Here is a 12102-nt window from a genome sequence, read left to right as displayed (position 1 = left end):
GCCTGTTTAGGAGGATTACACATTCATTATTGTTCAGTTGCTGAGTCATGTCGGACTCTTTGCGACCGCATTAACTGTAGCACCCCAGGCTTCCCTGTCCTTCTCTCTCTCCTGGCGTTTGCTCAAACTCATGTCCATTAAGTTGGTGATGCCATCCAACCATCTCATCCTCTGTCGTCCCCTCCTCCTGCTTCAATCTTTCTGAGCATAAATGTCTTTTCCAGAGTTGGTTCTTCGCATCAGGTGGCCAAAGTATTGGAGCTTTAGCTTCAGCATCAGTCCTTCCAATGAGTATTCAGGGTTGATTGCCTTTAGGATTAACTGGTTTGATCTCCTTGCTGTCCAAAGGACTCTCAAAAGAGTCTTCTCCAATACCACAGTTTGAAAACATCAATTCTTTGGTGCTCAGTCCTCTTTATGGTCCAACTCTCACATCTGTACATGACTACTGGAAGAACCATAGCTTCAACTATATGGATCTTTGTCAGCAAAGTGATGTCTCTACTTTTTAACATGTTGTCTAAATTTGTCATAGTTTTTCTTTTGAGGAACAAGCATCTTTTAATTTCGTGGCTGCAGTCACCATCTGCAGTGATTTTGGAGCCCAAGAAAATAAGATCTTTCACTATTTCCAGTTTTCCCCCATTTATTTGCCATGAAATGGTGGGAATAGATACAATAATCTTCATTTTTTGAATGTCGAGTTGTAAGCCAGCTTTCTCTCTCTCCTCTTTTACCCTCATCAAGAGGCGCTTTAGTTCCTCTTTGCTTCCTGCCATTAAAGTGATATCATCTGCATATCTGAGATTGCTGATATTTCTCCTGGTAATCTTGATTCCACCTTGTGAGTCATCTGGCTGGACATTTTGCATGATGTAATCTGCATGTAAGGTAAATAAGCAGGGTGGCAGCATACAGCCTTGTCATATACCTTCCCAATTTTGAACCAGTCTGTTGTTCCATGTCTAGTTCTATTGCTTCTTGACCTGCATACAGGTCTCTCAGGAGGCAGGTAAGGTGGTCTGGTATTCCCGTCTCTTTAAGAATTTTCCATAGTTTGTTGTGATCCACACAGTTGAAGGCCTTAGCATAGTCAGTGGAGCAAAAGTTGTGGGGAAAAGAATATCTGAGCTCACTTCTCAGATCCTCTTGAGAAACAAATAGTTCCAAAAAGCAAACCATGTTGAACATATCAATATTTCTTTTATGATTTATAGATTCTATGAATAATATAAAAATTAAAGTTCAGTATCCACCAATTCAAACATTTGATTTCTATTATCTCTTTTTTTCCCCCCTAATTGAGTTGGTGGGTTCCATTGGAGGAAAATAAAAACATTACTCATATAAGGACAGATTCTGAGTAAAGAATATTGCCAGTGCTGACTCTTATCCAGGTTAGCGGTTTCAACATACATGCTTTATTTCAATGTTATACAATGTTTAGTTAATATGTGGTGGTTCTCTGCAAGAAAAGAAAGTGTCTTGTAGAGTCAGTGCTGTTTTGTCAGACTGTTAGAAGTTTGTGATATATCTAGAGAAGGAAAAAGAACGCGGCCAGCCTTATCATTGCTTAATTATAGATTCACTTTGACAGTTTTCCTGAAGTTCCTAGTTCCTGTTAAGGAATTTCAGGATTAAACAATCTAAATAATTGGAAAACAGATTGATTTTTCCCTATGGTTTAACTAAAGACAATAAAAAAATACTCCATACCCTCAACTTGAGAAACAAAATGTCACCTTTATCTCTGAAAGATTCTGTGTCCTACCCTAATTACTTCATCCTCCATTCATATTAATATAACCAAACTCCTGATTTTAGTGATGATTACTCCAATACTATTCTGTATGGTTTTACCACATTTGTGTCTGATCCAAAATATGCTATTAATTTTGTAATTCTCAGTTTTTATATAAATAAAACTTTAATTGAATAGTATATTATAGAAGTTCATCCATTTTTATGATGTAGCTATACTTCATTTGTTTCCCAATGCTGATAATTTGTTTCTGTTTTTCCTTATTTGTCTGGCTAGAAGCTTATTAGTTTTATTGAACTTTTAAAACAATCAGCTTTTGGTTTCTTTGACTTATTTTTTTTCTATTCCTTTTGATTTTCAATTTGATTGATTTATGCTTTTTATTATTTCTTTCCTTCTACTTGCTTTTTATTTTATTTTTATGATTTTTAGTGTAAAGATTCAGGTAGTTGATTTGAAACCTTTTCTTTTTTACTTAAGTATATATTATCCTCTAAGCTCTGCATTGTCTGTGTCTCACACATTCTGTTACATTGTGGTTGTATTTCGTTTAGCTAGATTTTGTAAAGCTGAACTCTGTCATATTGTCTGTATCATCTTACAGCTTGCTTCTTATATTCAACATTTTGCTTTTGAATTTTAACCAATTTGATACATGAAGATATGATTTATTCATTTCAGCTACTTCAAAGTATTTATCATACCCATAAATAACAGTTTATATATCTGAATCTATACTTCTGGGCAGTTATTACTTATTTTTATGATCATAATCAGTTCTGTAATGAATATTTTTGTATCTGTCTCCTTTTACTTATTATTACTTTGTTGACTAGAAGTGTAAATTGTGGGTGATGTCATTCTGTAAGTGTCAACCAAGTCGAGTTGCTTGACTCTGTTGTTCAAGTCTTCCAAATGCTACTGATTTTCTTTCTACAATCCTAAATGTTTATGTCCTTAACAAGAGGACTTGATAATAAATGAAGCAAGAGAATTCCACAGAACTACAAAAAAGAAATAAATTTATAATTATAACAGGATATTTTAGTACCCTAATATTAGTAAGGTTATAGAAGACTTGAGAATACAATCAACCAACCTGAGCTAGTTGAAATTTATAGTATACCTTATCCTACAACAGCAGAATACATTCTTCTCTAGTGCACATTAGATATTCATCAAGACAGACTATATACTGGGCCATAGAACAAACTTGATATTTAGAAAAATTAAAATTGTATTAAGTTTGTTCTCTGACTACAGTGAAATTAGCAATTAATAATAGAAAAATATCTATAAAAACCCCCCAAATTTATAAACAATACAAATCCAGAGGTCAAAAAGGAAATTACATGGTGTATTAAAAATTCTTTTCAGTAAAATGAAAGCAAAAGCACTGCATATCTATAGGATGCAACTAAAGCAGTTCTTAGAGGAAAATCTACAGCATTAAATATTTATATTAGGAAAGAGTAAGAGTCTCAAATTGATGACTTAAGATATACCTTAAAAGAATAGATACAACACAAAACAAGTAGAAGAAAATAAGATCAGAAGTAGATGAAATTTTAATTACAAAAACAATAGAGAAAAATCAATAAACTCAATAAAAGAAGTGTTTAAGGAAGAAGATAGAGAAGATGCTTTTACCTCTATCATGAATTTTAAAAGAATACCAGTATAAAATTTTCAAATATTGAAAAGACAATAAGGAAATATTGTGAACATCTTTATGCCTATAAATTTGACAATTTTGAAAAACTTGCAAAATTTCCCCAAAGACACAAACTATAGAAATACCTTCAGGAAGAAATAAATAATTTGTAAAGTTTATTCATCAAAGAAAGTGCATTCATAGTTAAATGCATTCGAATAAGAAAAACTTCCCATACAGACAATTTCACTGGTAAATTCTATCAACACTTAGAAAATTTAGTAGAAATATACTAATTCTACTAAATTTCTTTACAGATTAAATAGATATGGCTCTCAACTTCTCTACTCATTTTTTAGAGGCTGACATTACTCTGATGTTAAACCCAGACAAAGACACTACAAGATAATAAAGCTAGAGACAAATATTCCTCGTGTACATGTTAGAAATTATCATCAAAATGTCTACTGTCATTATGGCAAATGTCTGCTGTCATTCTCCCAAAATACTTACTGTCATCCTGGTAAGGATTTGAGGGATGCAAATTTAATCAAGGGATACAGCATCACACATATTAAATTTGTTTTGCTCTATTTAAAGCCTGTCTCAGATTTTGACATTTGGACTTTCAATGAAAATCAGACCTTTTGTTGAGTTTGAGTTGATTAACCTTTTTCAGTAGATAATGTTCCTTTAAATAGTGCCAAGAGATTCTCTGAGGAAAGAATCCATTGAATACTTATTTATAGTCATAATATTGCAATTTATCAGTCTTAAGTTTTTATATTTTAAATGGGATTAAAGTATTAACTATCAAGGAAAATTAAGCTTACTTTAACTTTTCCTTTAAAACAAAAACAGAGTCAAACTTACTTGGCATTGCATGCAGAGAATTTGAAATTCTAAGACTTTTGTCTGAGACCGTGTGGAAGGTCAACTGCTTATATTGATGCTTAGGCATAGTTCAGTGTCTGACTCTGCACTTTGTTTACAATAATGTGCTATTCCAGATCATGCAAATGTATTCTGATTGTAGACCTGACACTAAGTCTGAAAGGTTCATAACTTTTCACTTTGGCCCATGGTTACTGTTATCATTGTCACAACTGCAACCAATAAAGTGCCCCTGTGGCCAAACATCTGGTTTTCTCAGGACTGTGGGGATTCCCAGTATGTGAAGCTTTCAGTGCTAAATGGGAAAGACTTAGGTAAACTGGGAGAAGTTGATCACACATATCATTCTAAGGTTTTTTTCATTGTCCCTTGCAATGATTAACACATTCTCTTTTATAGTAGATGAAAAACAAATATGTGTTCAAAAAATTGTTGAACATAAAGCTTTATCTTCAAGATTTTTCTAATGTAATAGAAAATCACTTTCATACTGCTTGTGACATACCTTTCAGTTGCTGAAAAAAAAATCTCCAGGAACCACTTGAACAAAGATGCTGTTGAGGTAAGGAAAGAATCACTCAGTATGCAAATAATTGTGGTAGCAAAAATGAGTATGATCTGTATGCTGTTGTGGGTAGTGATTTAATGAATTGTCTCCACCGATATTATGGAATGAACTAATCAGAAAACCCTGAAGATCATTGAGGAAAGTGTGCACTTGTGACTTGAACCATTTTATAGTTACTGAGACTGATTTGGTGGCCCAGAATGTGGATAAATATTCTGGTTGCACTTGAAAAGACTATGTATTCTGCTAATGTTGGGTGGAATGTTCTACAAAATGCCACAAAGGTCAAGATGGTTGATTATGTTGTTTAAGTCTTTTATATCCTCTATGTTTTTCTGTTTACTAGTTCTTACAACTTTTGAGGGCTTCCCTGGTGGCTCAGATGGTAAAGCGTCTGCCTGCAATGTGAGAGACCAGGGCTCGATTCCTGGGTCGGGAACATCCCCTGGAGAAGGAAATGACGATCCACTCCAGCACTCTTGCCTGGAAAATCCCATGGACAGAGGAGCCCGATAGGCTACAGTCCATGGGGTCGCAAAGAGTCGGACACGACTGAGCGACTTCACTTTCACTTTTAACTTTTGAGAGAGCAAATGGAAACATGTAGTTATAATTATCGATTTGTCTTTTTCTCCTTGTAATTCTATCAGTTTTTGTTTCATTTACTTTGACGGTCTGTTATTAGGTGAAGAAACATGTTATTAGGTGAAGAAACTAGGACTGTTATGTCCTTTTGATGAATTGACCCCGTTACAATTTAATTTTTTTTTTTTTATCCTTGTTAAGAACTTTTTTCTCTTCAGACTGACATACACACACTACTATAAAATAGGTAACTAATAAGAACTCTGTATATTGCAGGGAACTCTACTCAATACGTTATAGTGACCTGTATGGGAAAATAATCTGAAAAAAGAGTGGATATATGTATCACTGATTCACTTTGATGTACAAGCAGAAACTAAAACAACATTGTAAATCAATTATACTCCAATAAAAATTTATTAAACATTTTTTCTCTGAAATATACTTTTTATTTCTTTTGATTAGTGTTATCATGGTATATACTTTTCCAGCCTTTTAATGTTAAGTTAGCTTATTTGTGTTTTTATGTTTAAAATGCATTGTTGTAGGCAACATGTAGTTGTGTTGCTTCATAATCTGACCATGTCTGTTTTTCAATTGAGATTATCAGACCATTTACACTTACTTTTAATGTAGTTGTTGGTATGGTTAGATTTAAATCTGTCATCTTTTTATTTTCTATTTGTCCCATATATCCTTTGTTCCCTTTTTTCTGTCTTTCTGCTTTGTTTTAGGATTAATTCCATTTTAATTCCCTTGTTGACTTATTAGGTATAACTCTTAGTTTTGTTAATTTGGTGATTTATTTAAGGTTATAATTATATAATTAAACTTACCAGTTTACTTTCAAGTGAGGTGTGATAACTTCACATAAATTTTAAGAATGTTGCAGTTGTATACTTCCATATCTTTAATATTGTTTTCTACATTTTACTTATATATATGTTTTAGTGTCACTTTTGCACTGTTATTTTTGTTTAAGTAACTATATTTTAAGAAGGTACAAATCATAAGAAAAATATTGTATATTTATCCATGTAGTTATAATTTCCAGTGTAAATCCATGTTTTTGTCTATTATAAGTTTTATCCTGCTTGAAAAAATGCCTTCTTCTTCTGCCTTCTTCCTTTAACATTTCTTATTATGTGACTCTGCTGGTGATGAATTCTTTCACCTTTTTTATTATTGAAAAATTACTCATTTTGTCTTCATATTTGAAAGATACTCTTGCTGGATATTGAGTTCTAGGTTGACAGTTTTTTTTTCCCTTTCAAGTACTTAAACTTGTTGCTCCACTGCTTTCACATTTGTAATGTTTCCAGTGAGAAATCTGCCATCATCATATTTGTTTCTCTCTACTTACTGTACCTTCCCCCAACATCTTTGGCTATTTAAGATTTCCTCTTAATCACTGATTTAGAGCAATTTGATAATAGTATATTAAGGTATAGTTTTATTCTCTTTTTGTGTTTGCTGTTGTTCAGTCACTAAGTTATGTCTGGTTCTTTGTGACCCCATGGACTGCAGCACACTAGGCCCCTCTGTCCTCCACTCTCTCATGGAGTTTGCTCAAATTCATGTCTGTTGAGTTGGTAATGCTATCTAACCATCTTATCTTCTGCCAACCCCTTCTCCTTTTGCCTTCAATCTTTCTCAGCATCAGGTTATTTTCCAGTGAGTCAGCTGTTCACATCAGGTGGCCAAAATATTGGAGCTTCAGCTTCAGCATCAGTCCTTCCAGTGAATATTCAGGATTTCCTTGAGGATTGACTGGTTTGATCTCCTTGCAATCCAAGGAAGAGTCTTCTTCAGCGCCACAGTTTGAAAGCATCCGTTCTCTGACACACAGGCTTCTTATGGTCCAACTCTCATTTTTGTGTGTGTGTGTGTGTGTGCGTGTGCATGTGCATGGGGTTAGAGTAGTTAGATGTGTAGGTATATTGTTTTCATTATTTGGAAAGTCTCTATTATTTCTTCACATTTTTTTTTTTTTCTGTTCCTCCCACCCTGACATTGAGGTTGAGATAGGCAATGGCTTGGGTGTAAATCTACCATCACTTTGTCTTAGCTGTTAGTTCTGACTTTCTGGAGTTAAAAATAATTTTTTAAACTGACAGATCACTTATCAACATTACCAATTTCTAGTGCTTTTGCAACTTTCTTTCTTATTCTGGTATTTCTAGTGCATTTTGGTAGATGAAAAGTAGATGAATTAAGTGCTGTTATCTGACTTATATTTTAACTTTTTGGTCTTAATTTAAAAGTACATTTTTATACTTTTTTCCCTGTGTTCTAATACTGTTTTACTTAAACTTAGAACTATACAATTATTACTTTTGAATCACAATAACTCATCTCACATGGAGCTTAACCTAGGCTAGAGTAGAGAAATTTGGAGTAGATCTGCTATCAGTTGGATTCTGATACTGTAAAATATGGTTTTCTTTACTCTAATTTAGAATATTTGATTTAAATTCCTTAAGTATCTGTGTCTTTAAAGTTATGTAATAAAATTAAACTAAGTTCCAGTAAACATTATCTTATAAGCTACAGTATGAATGAAGTGTCATTTATTTAGGGGTGCAAGTCACTAATGTGGATATGATGATTTCTCATTAACACTAACAACTTCAGAGCTGTTTTTACATTAGATTAAAATAGTAATTTACCTGCTCAGTAAATGATTACATGCAAAGAGTGTTATGTAATCTGTTCACTAGGAGTTGTTAAATGTTGCCAAGTTCTAATGATTCAGTTTCTTAATAGCATGAGGGAGTATGAGGCCATAAGTTTCAGTTAAGAAGATTCTGTCAGGACTGAACTTGGCCCTTGTGCCAAGTGAGATGGGAAGAATGTAGGCATGTGTGCAGTTCTATATTTGAATCTTAGTAGGAACTGTGAGGAATGGTACCCTCTGAGAGCTCAGCTTTCCTTCTGTAAAATATTCTAACTTATATTATAGGATTATAACAATAATAATTATATTATTATAATAAATAGTAATGCATTTCTGTACAGTGCCTGTTTATATTATTATTATTAGGGGTTGAACTGAAATGTATTTGGGCAGTATTTTCTCTTGTATCTATGGTATACTTCTCAAGAAAACAATACTCTATTAGGGAAGGCCTGGAAAAAGATTTGTTGCAGGATTTTTGAGAGAAATATGAGGTAGAGTTATGGTTGATTTTTAAATTTTCTATTACTTGTCTTAATGATAAAAGGCTGTGAAAGTGAAGTCACTCAGTTGTGTCCGACTCTTTGCAACCCCATGGACTGTAGCCTACCAGGTTCCTCCGTCCATGGGATTTTCCAGGCAAGAGTACTGGAGTGGGTTGCCATGTTTTTCTCCAGGGGATCTTTCTGACCCAGGAATTGAACCCAGGTCTCCCGCATTGTAGGCAGATGCTTTACCGTCTGAGCCACCAAGGAAGTCTAATGATAAAGAAATCCTAAAGGAAAAGCTGGAAACAAGATTCCTAACTAATAGCTTTGTATAAACATAGGCTAGGAGCTGAGAACAAGTTGTTTTAGATTAGGGAACTAGTCTCATACAGTATTAAGTTTACTCAAATAGTATCAGAATGAGAAATGGGCTTGATTTTCTTTTTGGGTCCAAAGACTACATTTTTCTTTAACATATGGAAAGTCAGCGAACCCAGATTAGGTCATTTGTGTCCAGGAATTAATAGAGGATCATGGAGATAGTCTGAAATCAAGATATAGAAAAACTAGTTTTAAATAGTCTTAAAAAAAAAACCAGAATAACAACAAAATCTAGCAGCAAAATCTAGATGACAGTGTCTGAAGTCTGGGGTAGAGTGTGCAAGTAGAATGAATCAAGACAATAGTGGTTTGAATTCTTGTGAGGTAATAAATGAAGAGTCTCTATTTTTCAGAGGAGTCCCATAATTTTATGATATGTTTGTTACCAAAGACTGTGAACTGTTGCTTTAGTGCTAAAATCACATAGTCTATATAATGGTAACACTATTGCATACACTAATTTTTTGTGCCCAATAAACATATAATTTTTGCTTTTAATTAATATTCATTGATCGGAGAAGGCAATGGCACCCCACTCCAGTACTCTTGCCTGGAAAATCCCATGGATGGAGGAGCCTGGAAGGCTGCAGTCCATGGGGTCGCTGAGGGTCAGATACGACTGAGTGACTTCACTTTGACTTTTCACTTTCATGCATTGGAGAAGAAAATGGCAACCCACTCCAGTGTTCTTGCCTGGAGAATCCCAGGGACGGGGAAGCCTGGTGGGCTGCCGTCTATGGGGTCACACAGAGTTGGACACGACTGAAGTGACATAGCAATAGCAATATTCATTGATACCTATTATAAGTAAAGGGCTGCAGATGTAACAATATATAGACAGACAAAAATCCCTGCCCTGATGGAGCTTATGTTATAGCAAGAGAGGCAGTAAGCAAATTAAGAAAATATTTACTGTGTTGGAAGATAATAGCTTTTATAGGGGGAATAAAGCAAGAAAAGCATTAGGGTTTGTGTGTTGGGGGAGAGAGATGCTCATTGAGAAGGTCGTATTTAAGCAAACACCTAAAAGAGATCTGTGAGTTAGTCATGGAGGGTGTCTAGGGCAGGAATACTCTCTATGCGGGGACCAGCAAGTACAAAGACCTGTGTGGGCTTTTGAGTAGCCTCTTCTATTTGAAGAAAAGTAAGGAAGCCAGTGTTCATGGAACAGTTAGTGAAGGGAGAGGAGAAGATGACAGAGATCATGGGGGGCCAGATCACATAGGCCTTGTAAGCCATTTTTGCTTGGAGTGAAACAGGAAGCCAAGACAGGGCTTTGAGAGAGGACTGATGTGATCTGACATATCGCTAAGGGTTTACTGTGGCTTCTATACTGAGAATAGAATGTAAGGGGGCTAGAGAGGAAACACAGAGACCAATAACCCATTCAATGGAACCGAGTGGGTTGCTCTCTTGCTTCCTTATATGTGCTGTGCAAGGGAGAAGATTAGTAGTGAATACCCATTAAACCTCTGAGATTGGAAGGGTTGGCTTCCTCAAGGGAAATGCAATTTCCTTTTGGCAGATAAGGAAATATTCCTAGGTGATGCAGAGGCATCCTGTCTCCTATTAGTGGTAACTTGGTGACAGGAAAGTGAACTTGCTGGCTCTGGCCCACCTGGATGTTTCAGATCTATTTCTGGAATACAGGGTGTATGCAGTATGCGTGGAGCTTCTTCCTTTTATCCTGACTTGCAAGTTCCTAATTGGGTTGAGTTCAGATTCTGTGTCATGGTTCTGTTTTTTCTGGGAGAAGCTAATAAAGAAGGAAACTACGTATTCTTAGGTATAGGACAAATGGAATATAGTAATTAGGCAGGATTGTGTCTTCACTGGACAAAAGCCTTAAGCAGCTCAGGCAAACACCAAACAAAAGCTTGACACATGCATACAGATGTAGATACCTGGTGAAATCCTAGAAAATGTGTTCTCATTTTATTCTCTGGTAGTGACATTCTTTTTACAAAGCATTCCACACTGTGATAGTTGTATCATTAGGCTGATAATCTCAAGTTAATTCTCTATTGCTTCTTACATGGTTTGCTGTATGCTGTTGATTTAAAGCAGAAGGCTGAGCAGCTTAAAGAGATTGCTCTAAGAAATTGCAGCTTTAGGTGGGAAAGGAAAATAGACTACCTTTAGACAAGAAGTGTAGTTAAATTCGAATGGAGCAAATGTCTTTGTATAAACGGGTGTTTGCCTTTGTTGAGTAGACAGTAATTTCCATGTGTCCCACGCTGTGTTTAGGATGGGGCTGGTCAACACAGAGATGCCAATCTCTATCTCTCTGTCTGATATATATAAGCTTCTTTAACCATTCTGTACTGTTGTTTATTTGGTTGGTGTACTTTTTAGCATAACACTAGTTGTAATAAATAAAATTTCAATGGCCAATTACAATTAAATTTAATTTTTTTGTGCATGTAAAGGTCCAGTGTGAGTGTTCATGGTTTCCAGGTACCTTTCTTCCAGGTGATGATTCAGAGACTCAGGCTCTTTCTGAGACTCTACTATTCCCTAACATCTCAGTCTCCTGCATTCAGTCAGCAGACAAAGAGTGGAGAAAGATAGTTCCTGCATGAGCAGCCGGTTCTCAGCTGCAACACTTCTCTGAGGAGAGGAAGCACTCATTTTTAGTGAATGGGTAGCTCACCCTGCTACACATGATTTCTAATTTTTGTCAGTTGCCGATAGCAGTACTTTTAAATAGCTCTGAACAAATGGTTTTCTTTTCTATTTGAGATTAATTTATTTCAGATATATTTCCTAGAAGAGAGAGTACTGGGTGTAAGTTTTAATTATAAAATAACAGTGAAGTATGTTTTATTTAATAAATTTGTTAGAATTCTAATTGTTATACCTATGAAGTTGTTGGCTGTGAGCCACCTCCAATTCATTATTATTTAGGTTTACTCCAAGAATATTTTTGCTATCTTGTATTTAGGATAATGAATGCTGTAATAATAACAGATATATTTACACTGTCATATTTAACTAAAGGCTGTTTGGTTATCATATTTTATTCTACACAGAATGTGTTAACTGATTTAGCAAAACAGATACCTGTACTGTTAGACTAAATTACTTAGACAA

At 34.9% G+C, this 12102-nt stretch overlaps 1 protein-coding gene and 1 long non-coding RNA gene across 5 annotated transcripts in view; one reads left to right on the top strand and one right to left on the bottom strand.

Moving 5' to 3' along the window:
- Positions 1-12102, top strand: part of TDRD15 (tudor domain containing 15) — an 88780-nt gene that overhangs the window by 65914 nt on the left and 10764 nt on the right. The window lies entirely within an intron of this gene.
- The window catches only part of LOC129623419 (uncharacterized), a 28442-nt gene that overhangs the window by 11863 nt on the left and 4477 nt on the right, over positions 1-12102 (bottom strand). The window contains exon 2 of the long non-coding RNA XR_008700533.1: positions 4816-4864. This is a non-coding gene — a long non-coding RNA (uncharacterized LOC129623419). The remainder of the gene's footprint in view (positions 1-4815; positions 4865-12102) is intronic.

The sequence above is a fragment of the Bubalus kerabau genome, chromosome 11 (assembly GCF_029407905.1).
Source record: "Bubalus kerabau isolate K-KA32 ecotype Philippines breed swamp buffalo chromosome 11, PCC_UOA_SB_1v2, whole genome shotgun sequence".
Classification (NCBI taxonomy): domain Eukaryota; kingdom Metazoa; phylum Chordata; class Mammalia; order Artiodactyla; family Bovidae; genus Bubalus; species Bubalus kerabau.
This window is presented reverse-complemented; position numbering and strand designations above follow the sequence as displayed.